Here is a 19,220-nt window from a genome sequence, read left to right on the forward strand (position 1 = left end):
ATAATAACATTACTACCACTAATACTAATAGCAGGGACTTATTAAATGTTAACTGTGAGGCAAGCCCTGTACTAAACATTTTATATCTATTATTGATTTAATTCTTAAACGATTTTGCAAGAGTCTACTCTTATTTCCACTTTACAGATGACAACGAACATGCCTACACTGTGCTAGCTTCCTTAAAACCAAGTGTTACTTTTTTCCATTTCTTAGACCAACATTGAACTTAGAAAAAGAGCTTTCATGTTTACTTCTTCCAGGATGTCCATAATTGCAAAGTAAGTATCTATTTGCAGGAGAGGAGGAGTATATTCTTAATATATATAATTTTATTATAAGCACATTTTCATAAATGCATTAAATCAGGAAAATTTTGGCAATAATTTGGATATTTTAACTCAAAGAATGAAGGTCCCATTATTCTTCAGCATATCAGCAACTTTAGAAGTAGCCAATTTTTCATGATAACAGAAGAATTGTATCTTAAAAGTGGCTAAGAAAGCTCATTTCAATTGCTTGACTCACTAAAGAAAGGAAGCTGAGTAATGAATGAATAACCTGGTCTGAAATCATTGGTCTGTTTTATTTTTGGTTTTGACTATATAAGTGTTCATTGTGAATGTGCTTTCCACAGTCACTGTTAGTGTCTTTCCTTCATTGCGTAGGACTGCCCACAACAAAACTAAAAATTCGAGTTATAATTAAAGTTCTAGTAGGATTCAAAATCTTACCTCAATTTTCCCAGGTAAGATTCAAGATGTTTCTGGATTCTTTAAGATATTTTTGATTGATTTTACTTTTTTCTGAGAAGATACATTTTCTTTTCTTTTTTTCAAAGTCTCGCTCTGTCGCCCAAGCTGGAGTGCAGTGGTGCGATCTCAGCTCACTGCAACCTCCACTTGCCAGGTTCAAGCGATTCTCCCTGCCTCAGCCTCCCAAGTAGCTGGGAATACAGGCACCCACCACCACGCCTGGCTCATTTTTGTATTTGTAGTAGAGGCAGGGTTTCGCCATGTTGGCCAGGCTGGTCTCGAACTCCTGACCTCAGGTGATCTGCCCGCCTTGGCCTCCTATAGTGCTGGGATTACAGGTGTGAGCCACCATGATCAGCCCTGAGAAAATAAATGTTCTGTTCCTACTTTCTCATCTGTAAAATATCGGCATTGGAGGAGATAATCTAGAAGGCCCCTTCCAGCTCTAATGGTCTGTGGATTTATGATTTAATGATTAAATGGCACAAATAACCCATTTCTTTGTTTTCTTTGTAGTAAAATTTTAGTATTCATGAAAGAAATTATAAGACCAAATCTCTCTCCATAAATTTTTAAATGGCATCTCTAAAATAGCTCTAGATTTCACTTTTTAGGATCACCGAGACTCTATCCAGCTCAAAGACGTGTTTATGTATTTCCACCTGACATTTTACACATTTTAGGAGCCAATAATAAGGCCATTTTTAAGTAGATGCCATTAGAAATGATTGATAGCCAGTTTATGTTTTAAGGTGAAAGAGGTACACTTTAATGATGCTCTGCTTTTCTGATTGCTACGATAACAACTTTCAGCTTTACCAGCCCACATTACAACTTTGATCTTTACACTCATGTTCATAGCTGAAGGTGAAATGCTTTCTCAAGAAAATCTAGAAAATTCAATCCAATTTTTAACCTTTCTTGTCTAGAGAAGTTGAATAGCCTACAGGTTGCTTTATCTTGAATCAAAGAAAGGGAAATAACACCTGCAAGGAAGAACCTATTACGTTTATTATTATTTTTTAAAAATTTTGTGATTGAGAGCAAAATTTGCATTTTACTTCCCCTGGACATTTTGTCTTTATCACCTGTCGATTTTGGAGTCAATTACAGTATTTTTTCTGTTTACCAATTATAAAAGCAATATATGTTTATTTTGAAAAATTTGCAGAAGAGTATACATAGGGGCACAAAACTGTCTAAAATTCTGCCACCCAGAGTTAGCTATTAATATTTTATTTTTATTTAATTCTAGATAAACATGAACATTAGGAAACTGGGGCCAGGTGTAGTGGCTCACACCTGTAATCCCAGCACTTTGGGAGGCTGAGGTGGGCGGATCCCTGGAGTTCAGGAGTTCGAGACTAGCCTGGCCAACACGGCGAAATCCTGTCTCTACTAAAAATACAAAAATTAGCCTGGTGTGGTGGTGTGAACCTGTAGTCCAAGCTACTCAGGAGGCTGAGGCAGGAGAATTGCTTGAACCCAGGAGGTGGAGGTTGCAGTGAGCCGAGATCATGCCACTGCACTCCAGCCTTGGCAACAGAGCAAGACTGTGTCTCAAAAAAAAAATAAATAAAGAGAGAAAAAATCAAGAAAAAAGAAAAAAGAAAAAGAAATTGGCAACAAGTTATACATTATATTTTGAAATATTCTTTAAAAAATTAATAGTTAACTCATATGCATAATGAGTTAAATCTCTATCTTCAAAGATAACTTATTATTATTGTATAAAAGGTTATAAAACTCTTTAGTTTTCATTATTTTGTGATTTTTTAAGAGTCATTTTGACTTAGGTTCATTTTGTTTGTTTGCTTTCATCTCTCCTTGTTCTAGAAAACATTTAAGGTAATTTCAGCACCTCTTCTTCCAAGTGAGTATAATGGAGGAAAGCAAACCTCTGAAATTCAAACTACATAGTTTTTTAGTTTTTTATTTTTTAATTTTTTTTTTACATAAGACCTTTGCTTTATGAACAATAGGTAAATTTTAACAAACTGAGGAATAGCACTATAAAGATTTCTATTGGAACATAAAGAAGCCCTTTAGAACATGAGTAGTGACTCCCCTTTTATTTCGTCATAAGTATGCATTTTTCAAAAGCATGTTCATAAACCTACCAATCAGTGTTCTCTTTGAGGGTAGAGCTCTGGTTTTATTGCTCAATATTCCCTCAGTGTCTAGAACTGTTCCTGGTCCATTGTATTTGCTAGGTAGATGCTCGTGGAGTTTAAATGAATCAAATCAAATCAATTCCAAATATTCTTATACTGTCATGATAGGTGGAGTTATGATTTTAAATTGCTTCGAAATAAGAAGCAGTAGTGGTTAAGACCTTTGGTTCTGCTCCCTCTTGCTGATTTTCAAAGCCCTGTAAAGATGAAGTGAGAGAACCTTGGTGTAACTCTTAGCGTGGTACTTGAGCCCACATAATAACTGCCAAATGGATGCTAGATTTTAGTGATCTGTGCTATTTTTTACTATACATATTTTTTCTTCTAAATAAGAACTTATTTTTCCTGAGGACTTTCAGTTAGATTGTTCCATAACAGGTATAAGCTCTTTATTTAGGGATTGTATGTAAAATATCTTAAAGACTTTGTAGGTAGAATAAAACATACTGTACAACAAAGTTATATATAATTATTATTTTACATAGTATATATCAGCCTAACAGTTTAATGTCTCATTCATTGATAATGTTTAATGGGAACGTATTTGAAAATAAAGAGTGCTATAGAGCCATAAATGTAATTTATAGTTCTTGCCATAGCACTTTTACTTCTAAGTCTCTCAAGGATTCAACAGGTATAAAATGGACCCTTTTGATGAATGAGCAATTTGGGGCAGCAACTAATGAAACCAGACTTTTTTCCTGTATGTGGAAGCTGTGCAAGAATGCCCAGATCATTGCTGCTAATCTACCTTGCGTCTGTTTGACAGCATCTCAGGGAATTGTGTCAGCCACATCAAGCCAGGCACATAAACAAGTCCAGTACTGTGAAATTAGCATGTGGGCTCTGAACAATGGAATTCTCTGGTCAGTGCTGTCCCACAGGGACAATGTGAGTCACATATCAACTTTATGTTTTCTATTATCCATATTAATAAGTAAAAAGAAACAGGTGGAATTAATGTTATTAAACCATATTTGGTAATATTTATTAATATATTTATTTATATTTATTACTATTATTTAACTCAAAATATTAAAAATATCATCATTTCAACATGCAATCAATATATAAAGTATTAATGAGACATTTTACATTCTGTTTTTCAAATTTCATTAGAAATTTGGTGTATATTTCACACTCACAGCACATCTCAGTTGGGACTAGCCACATTTCACATGCTCAATATCAGAATGTGGTTAGTGGCTATCATATTGAACAGTGCAGCTATAGTCATTCCTGCTTTGCCACCATTGGAGGTGCCAGAGGGTGGCAATGTGGTGTAGAGGAAAGAGAAAGACCAGCCCGGAATCTTAGACTATGACTGTTCCTGACTCAAAAAAATGATTTAGTTTCTTTCACTGGGTCTCAAATTCCTACTCTTTATAATGCGGGTTGTTAATAACTGCCATACTCTTTTCAGGAAGCTGTGGGGAAGATTAAATAAGATATTGTATGTGAAAGTGCTCTGTTAGATCATAAAACACCACACACATGTAAGGCATTATTAGCTCTTTTATTGTAGATTTACTCTCATGACTTGCCCAAGGCCACATTCCAAGTTGGTAGGAGAATGAAGGATAGAATCTGGGGCTCCTGACTTCCAGCCATCTGCTTCAGCTAAAGGCTGTTCATACCAAGCTAGTTTTAAAATTTCTTTTTATTTTTAAAAGTCTTTTTATTTTAAAAAGTTGAGGAAGGAAGACAGTGGCAGTAAGAAGTAAGTTCCATATTGAACAGTAAGGGTCTTCTTGGCCACAGTCATAATGTTCTGCAGTAAAATTATACATACAGAATATTTATATACTTATGTACTCAGAATTACAGCCATCAAAAACTGGAGTTTATTGCTGTCATATAATATAAAACCTCATGTTCTTCAAAGTTTCAAACAACTTTTAAAATGAACTGTGGTTTCCCCACTCTATTTATTTCCAAAGTATAGTACAACCACAAGAAAGCCCTTCCGTAGTGGGCTTGATTAATAAAACAGATATGGATCAATTCAACAGGTTTTCCATGGATATTTTTGGTTACAGATGTAGCTCATTAATTCCCATGTGTGGGACACCACCTCTCTAGTGTAAATCCAAGAGACACATTAACATCTGAAGAGAAAATGGGAATAATTCAGTTCAACCCATATTATTTAGTACATACTATGTGTAAGGCATATTAGGTATCTTAATGAGCAAAAAGCTTGTTTTTATGATTATTGTCACTTAGAGGTATATGTTATTTAACTTGAGGAAAATATAGAATCTGTCTACCAAAATATCTATGTTCTATGATTCAGGAATCTATATTTTTGGAGGGTAAAAGGGTCAGAAAGAAAACTCCAGATTATTAAAAAATAATTTAAAAAGTTACCTTCTGTGCTTTTGGAGGGCATGCAAAAGATTAGTTATCATGATCTATTTCCATTTTCTTAATTGTATGCCTATAATGGTGTTCATATTTAAACTTTTTTGATCATTATCTACATTTGTTTCAAATACACTTCTCCACAGAACTTAATAAACTACATAAAACATTAAGAGTTTTATACTATGTCAAGTTAAACCAAGTCCATTTTCATTGAGAAAAAGGTGTACATTCAAAAAATTCTTTATATTTTTTCAATCGAAATTCATTTAAAAAATACTTTCAGCTGGTTATTTTCACTCAAAAACTTATAATTTGTAAGCTTCAGGCCTGCCTGAATTGATGACCATGTTGAATAAATGTAATTTTTATTTTTACTTGCTGAATCATTGCTGTTGACCTTTGAATGAAATAGTTTATTGAATAGCCTTTACATTTTATTGCTTTTGCACCCTAGTTTAAAAACAAAGAGCTTAATTTCTTAAAAGTTCAATAAAATGTATTTTTGATATTTCCACCCGAACTTTACAAGCAATTTCTCTCCTCTGCCCTTTAATAAACACCTTCTGTATTTTTATGATTTAGTTTAACATTATTATTATACTTTTTTTACTGGGAGAGCTCATCAATGCCCTTGGCAGTAAGATTTTGTTACAAGAAAGCCAGAAGCTGAGCCTGTCATTGGTTGCAACAATTATAAAGTACCTCTGGGTTGAGTTCAGAGCTTTACTCTGACATTATGACTGTTACCCACATCATGCCTCTTTCTCCAGTTTTTCTACTATCCACAAGTCCTACAATCTGCTGCTTCGATGAGCATGTATTTTTTATTCACTGGGTTTGCATTATAAAGATTTCATTTGGAGAACATCTGGCTTTGATGGAATCCAGTCAAAATAATTAGTGGTACCTATATTAAAAATGTAATGCCTTAGTAAAATCATTAATGTATTTGCATTTCTCTAGAAACTCTAAATGGATTCATTCTAGACAGGATGCAGTCAATGAGGGATTAACGATAAGGCTAAATGCTGTACTTTTCCTTTTGTTCAGGTATCCACCCCGCCCCAACAAGAACACGAAAAATCTGGGTAATCTTAGCAATTCATTCTTTTAATTATGAAATAAAATTAAATAGACTATAAAAACCATTGTACTATTATATATTAGGAAATATTGAGTCGTGTGTCCAAAAGTCACACTTAAGACCAGGCAATAGTAATAAGCATAGGATGGCTGTGGATACTATGAGATAATGTCTACTTGTCAGAAATGGATGGTATGTTGTGTGTTTTTTTTTTTTTTTTTCCGTCAAAGTTTGAAAGTTAATGAGGTACTCTATGTTTTTATTGCTTCTACTGAGAGATCAATTAAGGAATAAAAGGGATTCTGGCGTGCTGTTATTATTATTTTTCACTGTGAGTATATTCAATACCACATACAAAGAAAGCCATTTCTGTCATATCATGCTCTGTTTCATTCATCCTAGATTGTTTTTAGGAAAATTTAGTACATATCACTTCAGTCATCTGAAAAGAATCATTTCTTCATTACAGCTCATAACTTAAAACTATAAAATATCAGCCAGAAAAAAAATTGGCCCAATTAAGAGAAATATGATAATGGTAGAAAAACACATATAGACATGACAGAGATGATAAGATTATTTTAATTTTCCCATTTGCACTGGAATTATTTATGTTACAAATCTCCAGATCTTTTATTACTTAAAACCCTCTGCTGAATCATGAAAAGAAGCTTAAGTTAGCAATTTTCCTCCGCAAAATCTAACTCCTAGCATCTGGTGAACATTTGGATACCTATTCAAGATCTATGGAAATGATTATTTTAAGACTGTATTCAACATGCCTAGACTTAAAAATCAGCTAGGATCACACTCTGCACATGTATTTTACTATAGGGGATTTGAAAACCTAATATAGTAGCGATGGTCTCAAGGCTTTTGCAACGATGGAAATGGGGATGGGAGACAGGACATGCAGGCAGGCTAGACACTGAGCGTCTGCCAGGGGCCCTTGTGCTCCTGGACAGCGATCTGCATCTTTACCTGTGGACCACCCAGACCACTGCCCTGCCCTCTGTTGCTCCTCACACTTACATTTATACTTGACAGGACTGTTGAATCAAAGACCAATGTCCTTGCTGGTGCCTTCCTGTAACACCCCTGGGACTGGTTTCTGTCTCTTCAGCAGATGCTGCTCAGCTTCCACAGCAACTTCTAAAGTAGAAAAAAGAGGATACTTTTACTCAGGGCAATTAGAAGTGGATTATCAAAGTGTATTATTCTGGATCATACGAGAAATTGCATAATAGGAATGTATAAATACGTAAAATGCTATTAGTTTATTTTTCTGCATATGCTATATGTAGTTTTTGTCCAAATAAACAACAAATTGTATATCTTTATTGCTTTTCATGGTTGTATTATGTGATAAGTTCTCACCAGTTTAATTTCCATTAATACAGATTGGAGATAATTGGAAAGAATTTGGGCGTTTGCCATAGAGAATACAAATTTATGAAGAAATATTAATAATACCTCAGGGAAAAAAGTTAATTTTATTTAAGAAAAATGAACTTTTTAAACAATACATTTCCCATCAATTTACATATGGCAGTATTTGAGTTATAAATTATTCTTGATTATTTATCAAATCAGGTGTGATGGGGCTTTAATATGGTGACACTTTTATGTTTTCATTTGAATTTTTGGCACAATTTAACTAGTTGAATAAACTTTGTAAGTTATCTATAACCTAGACTCTTTAGAAATCATATGGGACTTGTCTCCAATTAAAATGAATTTCAGAAATTTAACTCTGTTTTGGGTAATAGATACTCTCTATTTTGTTTTCGTGTGTTTCACAAGAACTGGTTTAAGAAATATCTACATTTGCTGTTCAACAAATATTTTAACAGGAACAACTTCAGTCATTCAGATAAATACATCAGTTTGAAAGCCAGCATTTGTTATAAGCGCAGAATTGGATATCAAATTTAGTAAGTTTGAAATGTGATTTAAGTGGTATATTCTAGAGTAGTACTGTCCAATAAAACTTTCTGTAACTATGAAAATTTTTCATCTTTACACTATTCAGTATGGTAGCTACCAGTCATGTGTAGCTACTGAGCACTTGAAATATGGCTAGTGTGATGGAGGAACTTAATTTTTAGTTTTACTTAATTTTAATTAATTTGAGTTAATTAAGCTACCTGTGGATAGTGACTCTAGTATTAGAGAGTATAGTTCTAGAATTTCTGTGTATTTAGCACTCAACACAAAATGAAGTACTTGAATGTCTTCTATCTGCAAAATGATTCTAAAAAAGCAGTAGTGTTCCTAAAGCACAAGGCCCAGCCTCTGGCATGTGGCTTTCCCTACAGAGGCTACACAATGTGTGTTCAGGCCCGAAGGATGGATACAGCAGCATCTTGCACTTTGGCTCAACTTGTGGATATTTAGACATAAACTTTGGTTTAGCCATAGGTGATTCGAGAACCTTTGCCTCTGGAAAGCCATGGGATTTCAAATTATCTTTAGCAATAAAGTTTAGTGATAGTAAATGGACTCAAGAGCTTGACTTTCCAGTTCACTCTCATGTAGTATGACTTCTTGCAGAAGACTGGCAGGAAATACAGACATATATGAAAGGAGATATACCACCAACATAGTTGCCTCCATGAAAAAAACTCTCCAGATTCAGACTGGATATCAGGAAGAGGCTTATAAGTAATTTTTGTGCCTCTTTTATATCATTCTTCAATACATATTTATTGAGTATGTACTATGTGCAAAGTATAATGCTTAGTGTTGGAGATACAATGTTGAAGAAATAAATTAGATACCGCCCTTCCCTCATGCTGCTGAACTGCATTAGACAGTAAGATTTTTTTCATTTTTTCTTCTTCTTCTAAAAAATCATTTTTTTCTTTCTGGTTATGGTGAAAATAAAACAAGAAGAAGATACATAGCATAATACAAACGCTGAAGATCACTGTTATGTACATGTCATGTATCTTATTCAGTTTACTTCTCTCTGAACAACTTTCCCAGACCCGCACCTTGGTAGCTGATGAAACTGCTTTTTGAAATGCAATAGTGGAAGCAGAGAAAAAACACTGAAGACACCTCAATTGCCATTTTTCGACCCTCAGACTAAGGGTCATTTAACACTGAGTGTTTACCACATATTATTTAAAGAGGCTCTTTTCTCTCTATGATGCAGAAGAATGTCCTTTAAAATAATTGCTAGTTAAAAGACATTTTTGTTGCTGTTAATGTGATGACACTTTTTTACTTTGTTATTCATAACACTGTGAGAAAGAGTGCTACAATTACTGTTTATGAAATTAATCAAATTATTCAATATTCAAGCACCATTGTAGGAGCTAAAGGGAACCGTTAGCTACACAGGCAATCTGTACCTCATTGTATTTCAGTTAATTTTTGAAGAATGAGCCACAAATTTGGCACAGTACTAAGCAAGAATTATTTAGTTAGATTTGTTTTTTCTTCTCCACACAGCAGCTGCATAATTAAATATATGGTCTGACCTGCATTTATAAAGTGAATTTTCAAATACGTCACTGATGGAAATCTAAGGATGAAAAGAATTAAGAATTAAATTAAATTAATGCAACTACAATACTTAGTATTTAAAGTATTTTAAGACCAAAAAGTAATTGTTCTAAATATATTAATTGGTAATATCCTCGAGGTTGTGGACAGACGCTTAAAAATAATTTTAAAAAATGAATTATGAAGCAATGAAAGAAACCAAAAGATAGATAAACATACATAAATACTTAAAAACCAGTCGCAGGTGAAATTTTCGTGAACAAAATTAAAAGGTGAAGGGGAGTTTGCTTTATTCCTTAAAAATGTTATACCTTATGGAGGTTTTAAAACATAGCCAGATTCTTTGATTCTCCTCTGTGTTCTCTCCCATTGAATCTGGGAGAGCTTATGAACTGACCAATTGAGCACAGTGGAGCAGGCATTATGTAACTTCTGCAGCAGAATCACAAAAGGCCATGAGGCTGACCTTGATTGCTGGAACATTGTCTTTTGGAGCCCTGAGTCTCCAAGTGAGAAGTCTGACTACCTAGAGACCACCACGCAAGAGAAGCCACATGTAGGCACTCCTGTTGACAATGCCAGCAAATCTCAGTCTTCCTTTTATCACTGCCAGGGTACTAAATATGTGAGCAAAACCATGTTGGGCCCTTCAGTCAACCAGTTGCCAGATGAGTAAGTCATAAGAGCAGAAAAGCTTCTAGACCTACCTCAATTCCTGACTTCTAAAATTGTGATATAAAATGTTTATTGTTTTATGCTGCTAAACTCTGATTTTTATTATGCAGCAAAGATAGCAGGAGCATACCCTCTTATATTTATGATATTTTTACAACAGAAAGTTGGAAAACTGAATGTGGAATACACTCTGGGAAAAGTTGTTTGCAAGAATTAAAAGGCAGTCTTAGTATCTTTCCAATAGAAAGAGCTCCTACAAATCACCAAGAAAAAAATACTCACACCATATAGGAAAATAGGCAATTAAATTTACAAAAGAAGATAATAAAAAGCTAATAAATATGTTAGAAAGCCTTCAATCTCATTAGTAATGAAAGGAAATGCAAATTAATCTATGAAATTAACCTTTCAGTTATCAAATCAGCCAAGATGAAAATATATTTAATGTTGGTTGGGCTAAGTGAGCGTATAAATGGCACAGACTTACTGGAAAATAAATTGACATTATATACCCAGAGTTTTAAAAATATTTATATTCTTTGATGCTTCTAGGAATTCAGATAAAGAAGTAATCAGAAATAAGGTAAAATAATACAGAAAATGTTTATACAGTTCTATTTATAGGAATAAAAGTATAGAAACAAGCTAAAAATCAATACAGTTAAGTAAATTATGTATTTTATATTATAGAATATTGTTTTATTATTTAGAATGGAATTTTCAATATTTTTCCTTTGTTAATTCTGATCTGGGCACACCATAGCAGAACAGAAAAATCTTAGTATGGACACATAGACTGAGCTTTGAATCCTAGATTTGCCATTTACTTTTCCTGGTGATATGGTTTGGCCTCACCCAAATCTCATCTTGAATTGTAGTTCCCATAATCCCCACATGTTATGGGAGGGACCCAGTGGGAAGTAAGTGAATCATGGGGGCGGTTACCCTCATGCTGTTTTTGTGACAGTGAGTGAGTTCTCACAGGATCTAATGGTTTTGTAAGAGACTTCTCCCTGCTTCACTTATATTTTTCCCTGCTGCCACCATGTGAAGAAAGACATGTTTGCTTCCCCTTCTGCCATGATTGTAAGTTTTCTGAGGCCTCTCCACCCATGCTGAACTGTGAGTCAATTAAACCTCTTTCCTTTATAAATTACCCAGCCTCGGGTATGTCTTATTAGCAGTGTGAGAACAGACTAATACAGTAAGTTGGTACTGGTACTGGGGTGCTGCTATGAAGATACCCTAAAATGTGGAAGTGACTTTGGAATTGGGAAACAGGCAGAGGTGGGAACAGTTTGGAGGGCTCAGAAGACAGGAAAATGTGGGAAAGCTTGGAACTTCCTAGAGACTTGCTGAGCAGCTTTGACCAAAATGCTGATAGTGATATGGATAATGAAGTCCAGGCTGAGGTGGTCTCAGATGGAGATCAGGAACTTTTTGGAAACTGTAATAAAGGTCACTCTTGCTATGTTTCAGCAAAGAGACTGGCACATTTTGCCCCTGCCCTAGAGATCTGTGGAAATTTGAACTTGAGAGAGATGATTTAGGGTGTCTGGTGGAAGAAATTTCTAAGTGGCAAAGTGTTCAAGAGGAAGCAGATCATAAAAGTTTGGAAAATTTGCAGCTTCATGATGCAATAGAAAAGAAAAACCAAATTTTCTGGGGAGAAATTCAAGCCTGCTGCAGAAATTTGCATAAGTAATGAGGAGCCAGATGTTAATACCAAGACAATGGGGAAAATATCTCCAGAGTATGTCAGAGACCTTCATGGCAGCCTCTCCCATCACAGGCCCAGAGGCCTAGGAAGAAAAAATGGTTTTGTGGGCTGGCTGTGTGCATCCTAGGGACTTGGTGCCCTGTGTTCCAGCCTCTCCAGCTGTGGCTGAAAGGGACCAAGGTACAGCTTGGTCCGTGACTTCAGAGGGTGCAAACCCCAAACTTTGGCAGCTTCCATGTGGTGTTGAGCCTGTAGGTACACAGCAGTCAATAATTGAGGTTAGGGAACTTCTGCCTAGATTTTGGAGGATGAATGGAAATGCCTGGATATCCAGGCAGAAGCCTGCTACAGGGGTGAGGCCCTCATGGAGAACCTCTGCTGGGGCAGTGCAGAAGGAAATTGTGGGCTTGGAGCCCCCACAAATAGTCCCCACTAGGGCACTGCCTGGTGGAGCTGTGAGAAGAGGGCCACTGTCCTCCAGACCCCAGAATGGTAGGTCCACTGACAGCTTGCATTGTGCACCTGGAAAAGCCACAGACAATGCCAGCCATGAAAGAAGCTCGGAGAGAGGCTGTACCCTGCAAAGCCACAGAAGTAGAGTTGCCCAAGGCCTTGGGAGCTGACATTTTGCATTGGCATGACCCAGATGTGAGACATTGAGACAAAGGAGATCATTCTGGAGCTTTAAGATTGGGCTACCCTGCTGTATTTTTGACTCGCACGGGGCCTATAGTCCCTTCGTTTTGGCCAATTTCTGCCATTTGGAATGGGTGTATTTACCCAATGCCTGTACCTCCATTGTATCTTGAAAGTAACTTGCTTTTGATTTTGCAGGCTCATAGGTGGAAGGGACTTGCCTTGTCTCAGATGACACTTTGGACTTGGACTTTTGAGTTAATGCTGGAATGAGTTAAGGCTTTGGGAGACTGTTGGGAAGGCATGATTGTGTTTTCAAATGTGAGGACATGAGACTTGGGAGGGACCAGGGGCAGAATGATATGGTTTGGCTGTGTCCCCACCCAAATCTCATCTTGAATTGTAGTTCCTGTAATCCCCATGTGTCATGGGAGGGACCCAAGGGAAGGTAATTTAATCATGAGGGTGGTTACCCTCCAGCTGTTCTCAGGATAGTGAGTTCTTATGAGATCTGATGGTTTTATAAGGGGCTTTCCCCCCTTTTGCTTGGCATCTCCTTGCTGCTGCCATGTGAAGAAGGACGTGTTTGCTTCCCGTTTCACCATGATTGTAGAAAGTTTCCTTAGGCCTCCTCAGCCATGCTGAACTGTGAATCAATTAAATCTCTCCTTTACAAATTACCAAGTCTTGGGTATGTCTTTATTAGCAGCATGAGACGGGACTAATACACCTGGATATTTGGAAACCTGATTTACCACTTTGGCTTGGATTTTTCATATAAGGAAAATGAGCTGAGTACCTATTCCATTGAATATGGTGATGATTAAAATAATTTATGTAAGAAATAACAATGCATAATTGTTTTATTTATTTATCTATTTATTTATTAGTTTTTGCCTTAAAACAACAAAAATGTATTCTCTGCAAGTCTGGAGTCTGGAAGTCTGAAATCAAGATATTGGCAGGGCCATGCCCCCTCTGAGGGTTCTAGAAAATAATTCTTCCACCCCTTCCAGCTCTGATGTTTGTTAACAGGCCTTGCTGTCTCTCAGCTTGTAGAGGCATCACTCCCATTTTGTTATGTGGCCTTAACAGTTTTATACTTATATTTGTGTGTTTATAAATAATAAGCATAATAATTGTTCATGAGTGTTGTCTCTTCTTGTAACCCAAGGACACCATCTGATCTCCATATCTGAATTCATATCACTTTCCAAATCTACTGAACGTTCTTTCACTCTGGCTCCTTTGATACCTCCATTTCTACCATAGCCCAGTTTCTATACCATAGTCAGATCTTGAGAACAAAAACCAAAACCAATGAGTCAGTTTTCTTGCTTACATCCCTTCAATGGTTCCAACTGCCTTAAACACACCTCTACTCTTGCTCCACTCTCCACACAGCAGATGAGGTGCACTTTGAAAAATGTAGATCAGATCATGTCATTCTCCTGCTTCTATACCCCAGTCCCCGTACCCAATAGCTCCCCATGGCACTGAGAATGAATCTAAACTTATTTCCTGGCTGCTATGCCCCACATTATTCCCTCTCTGCCTTCTTTCCAACCTTGACCCCTACCTTCTTATCCTCCACCCCTGGCCACGCGGGTCTTCAACTTATGAAAAACAGAGAGCTGATCCTTACTCCTAGGGCTTTGCCATTTCTCTGTCTATAATGCTCTTCCTCTAGAACACTGCATGGCTGTCTGGATGCTTCACCATTTCATGTCTCCACTTGAATATCACTTCCTCAAAAAGGTTTTTCTTGAACATCCAATCTAAAGTTAAGCACTCATTTTTATATATCTTTAATTCTCTTTAATTCTGTAGTAGCAGTGATAGCTTCCTTACTTAATTATACATTTTGTTTGTTTTCAGTATGTCTCAACACCCATCCTTCTTCTCTCCCCAACTACTCCAAAGCAGGAAACTTGCTTTGTGTGCTGTAACATCTTTTGCAACCAGAACCAGGCCTGGCACATGGTAGGCATTCCATAAATATTTACTGGACTCCTTACAAATAAATATTATTTGTACTTTTGAAACACAGAACTTAGCACTACAAAAGAAACGTCATGACATTATTTTTTAAAAAGAATAGAAATTGTAAACTATATGGGCATTTTAAAAGGCTTTGATGGTTCTGATTAGAGTTAAGTACATAGCTTCAATTTTGAAAAAAGAAAAGCCCACAAACAAAATTACAAAAGCATAAAATTATTTCATGAGTTTAATGAGAGCTGTCTTGTCAAATCAATGCTTTAAAAATTGTATCACCACTCAACAGGCTCCTTGCTTTGAAATGAATAATGTTCACTTCTCACCAATATTTTTATTGCTGCTGAATATGTGATTTATTTACTGGGTTAGGAACAAGTCTTAATAAAAAGACTTCCCTTTCAGCACCAAAAGTGTTGGAAAAAGTATTTCATTTTTGGAGGCTGGTTTAATACAAGCCTCCAGAATGAGATATCTTAACGACTGCATTGAGTGCATGGGAGTTCAAGCTGTTTCTCTGCCATTCACTCTGGGGTGCAGGAAACGTGGTGACTGGGCCTCAGTGGCCAGGTATGATAACAAGACTCAAAATCTGAATTGCTATTTACAGATATGCCATAACATTTCAAAAAGTATATAGTATTCTCTCAGATGATCAGGCAGTTTTGATATGCATTTCAACATAGCCTATCTTCACCAGTTTTGAATTTCCTTCACAAAATTCATATGGTTGTTGTCAAACATTCTTATGGTTCCTGAAGGAAGAGGAAACACATATTTGTTAAACGTGTCCTTTGAACCAGTCTCCTTCCTAATTACATTATCTGCACAGTCTCATTTAATCCTTACAACTGTGCAGTAAATGAATAAAGGCAACGGAAAGAAAGATTCTATTCTTTCATGCAATGTTGAAGGAGAAGATTGGTGAATGAGGAATCAGGAAAAGAAATGAACTGTCTATTCTTATCCCATTGACATCATCCCAGAGTTTGGTTTCAAGTTTTTTAAGGGATACTGTATTTTATTTTACTAATTCATGGCAGTTGTCTGGAGCATGACAAATGTTCATTGATCAACAATGCTATTAAATTAGGCACAAGGTTTCCATAGCAACTGCACATTTGTGTTGTATAAAAGTGCCAGGATTTAGAAAAAGACAATTGGGTGAGGCATCTTGAGGTTCCTTTAAGCTATTCTTACCTCCTCATAGAGTAGTACATCTGATTTGGCTTCGTGCTTCTTATACTGCTTGGAGAGCTAGAGGAGGGGGTGGGGAGGGCTCATTTCCCTTTCTGTATCCATCTGAAGGAACTCTTTAAGCCTTTGGCTGATTTTTACAAAAACTCAAGGTTGCATAGTCTCATAAAACTCTAGGATCGTGACATCCATTTCTACAGAAATAGGATCAATTCTGAACTAACAACTAATCATGATAAATTAGAAGAGAGGAAAACATTCCCTAAGGTTGTACTAAGGTACCGTTGAGAGTCGGGATTGGTAGATCACTGGCTTTCTTTTGAGTACATTGTGGATAGAGAGATGTTAATTTTCCTTTTTTTTTTTTTTTTTTTTTTTTTTTTTTTTTTTATAAAAGCCATGCAATGGTCTCATGACCATATTTAATGGTTACAAAGTTCAAAGAAGCCAAACCTAAATAATCTGGTAAAGGAAAACACTGAAAAGATCTAAATAACTAAAGTGTATATGAAATCTTTGGATTGTATTAGTTTGAAATAAAGAAGGTAGGTGTGAGAAATTAACACTTCAATACATAAGTAAATCTGAGAAATAGCAACATTAGCTTAGAGAGCTGGAGAACAGAAGCTTCCATAGTTGGAAGCTAAAATTAGGCCCTCATGCTATAATTTAAGTGGCAATGTTTTATAGAAGATACCTACAAGATTTTCATTCTAGCACATCCTTCTGATACTTTTGCAATAGATGGAAAATATATCAAATGTTTCCCAGAATTCCTCATTCTTGTTGAGGAAATATGGAAGGTGAAATTCTAGCTTTTTTTTGAATGAAACAACTGAATGAACCTTCAGTCAGGATAAAATATTGAGAATATAATGGTGATGCAGGACATGGTCAGAGGTCTTCTAAATAACAAAGGTCAGGAAAAGACTGAGGCTTTTCCTAATGGTAAATATTAAAGAAGAACATGGCAGGAAGTCTTCTTTTACTTATCCAGATATTTGAGAGTATAGAGCAAATCGTAAATTGAACCAAAAAGAGTGAAGTAGGTGGATTCCTTTGCTTGGGCTAATAATATTACGACATCCTTGTATTCAATTATCTTGACATTTACATGATGATCAATTTATATATTTAACCATAAAATTAATTGAATAATTTATTAAGTAAATACGATAGCTTAGCTAAGACGCCAGTGAAGCCATTTGTATTGGGCAAGTTTAAAAAAGAAATCTATTGGATGACTACAATTTGACTTAGTTTTTCCTGAGGTTAAAAGTTGATTTATTCCTGCTTAAGATTAATTGTTGATATGGATTCAGTAAGAGCTAAATCATTAAAATGATGCTCTATAAAATCATTTTATGTACCTTTAAAATAAATATGAAAAACTTCAAGTGTATTTTGGTAGCCACTTGCCCTGCAGAACAACCATAATCTAGACCACGGTAGGAGGAAGCAGGAATGAGAAAAATATGTGCTGTGTGTGTGTTTGGGATATGATCCAGGTTCTGAAACGCTCTAGAATCTTGGTAGAATGAGCTCTGTGCCAAAACACTTTATGATGTGCTGCTTCTTACAGGAAATGTAACATCTTTGCAGTAAGAAAAGTTTTCAAACAGACATTTAAAAGAAGCTAAGAGAAGAACTTTCTTATGGCAGTGGGTGAGCTCAGCAATGTTCTGCTGTCCAGAGAGAGTCTGGTGAGAATCCAGCTCTTGGATGATTCCTCTTCTTCCCATAACAATCAAAATACCTTTAATCCAAGGTAAAATTTGATTTCCGGAGAGAGCACTCCCCCCAAAATTGCTCTAAATTAAGCCTCGTTCAGTAATAGTAACAGCTGTTGTTTATTGAGGATGTCTTACATGCCAGGCTCTGTGTTACGTATAATTTGACTATATTATACGTCATTTAATCCTCACCACAATCCAAAATAAAGCAATCTTATTATATTTAAGATCATGTAATAAAATCTTAAATTGACTATTACACACACATCACACCTCCAAATATATTATATGAAACCAGAGTCTATGTTTTGTTCCCTTTTCTTTCCCCAATACACAGTGAGTGACTCATAATTGGTGCCTAGAAAATATCTGTTGAATTAAATGAAATGTCATTTCCTGTGCTTTCTGTGAGAAGCAGATTTTCATCAATCATTTTGTTCTCTGAAATCCTAACTTTGAAGACCCTAGGGATGAAAAAGCATTGGAATTTTTTAACCTAAGAAATGTGGATTGACTTATCTCTGTCTTCTTGGGTTAGTGAGGAAGACTGATGTAAAGGAAGGTTGGAAAGCGTTGTGTGGGAATTGGTGGGAAAGAAGAAATATTAATCTTTGTAAAAATGACTTCTGTTCCCTCTAGACTATAAACACAAAGAAATAGGAAAAACAAGATACTGTGAACTTGATAGTCTTCCAGGGTGTGTCTGAGATTTAACAGCCTGGTATGGCAGTGGTCACTGGCAGACAATGCTCTGAGCTGAGAACTCCAGCAAGACTGGATTTATGCACAAGAGAAGGAAGGGTCATGGTGGAAGGAAAGCATGCGAATAAATGCAGTTTTGATTTCTGTGCATTTTAGGGTAGGCTTAGATTTTCTAGCTGCTGATTGGGTCCTTTTCCGCACTGTTCTCTGCCCTGATGACTCCTGACAGACAATGATCACCTTGGTATGTGACATATAGGAGGACCAACCAATGACACAGATTCTGCAAACTAAGTCCTGTCTTTCCAACTTTAGCTAATCCATGGGATTATTTTTTGAGCATCCAGTCATGTCAGAAACCATTATTGTCAAGGACAGTCACATGGTGTCCACCTGCATGTACACACAGGGTCGTGCAAAGCAAGTTAAACAGACTCCATCCTTCACCTTCAGGAGCTTGCAGTAAAAACCAGACAATAGTTGTGGCAAACACAATGGGGTAAACAGACACACAGCTGTATGAGCAGAGAAGTACAGCAAATTAGTGAATTTTGGTATGAACCGTTAGTGCATGTGCTGTTTTTTGGGTTGGAAATGAGAAGAAATTCTGCAAGATGAAGAGAATTTGTGTGGACTCTGTGAAGGTAAGGAAGAAGAGGGCTGATG

General features: G+C 36.1%; 1 protein-coding gene and 1 long non-coding RNA gene across 2 annotated transcripts in view; one reads left to right on the forward strand and one right to left on the reverse strand.

The window, feature by feature from the left end:
• The window catches only part of LOC126949330 (uncharacterized), a 67,482-nt gene extending 64,606 nt beyond the window's left edge, over window positions 1–2,876 (forward strand). Inside the window, exons 3-4 of the long non-coding RNA XR_007723661.1 lie at window positions 217–281; window positions 2,592–2,876. This is a non-coding gene — a long non-coding RNA (uncharacterized LOC126949330). The remainder of the gene's footprint in view (window positions 1–216; window positions 282–2,591) is intronic.
• The window catches only part of COL8A1 (collagen type VIII alpha 1 chain), a 148,505-nt gene that overhangs the window by 46,237 nt on the left and 83,048 nt on the right, over window positions 1–19,220 (reverse strand). The window contains exon 2 of the mRNA XM_050782052.1: window positions 7,413–7,532. The gene's annotated coding sequence lies outside the window, so the exon portion shown is untranslated. The remainder of the gene's footprint in view (window positions 1–7,412; window positions 7,533–19,220) is intronic.

This window comes from Macaca thibetana, chromosome 2 (genome assembly GCF_024542745.1).
Source record: "Macaca thibetana thibetana isolate TM-01 chromosome 2, ASM2454274v1, whole genome shotgun sequence".
NCBI lineage: Eukaryota > Metazoa > Chordata > Mammalia > Primates > Cercopithecidae > Macaca > Macaca thibetana.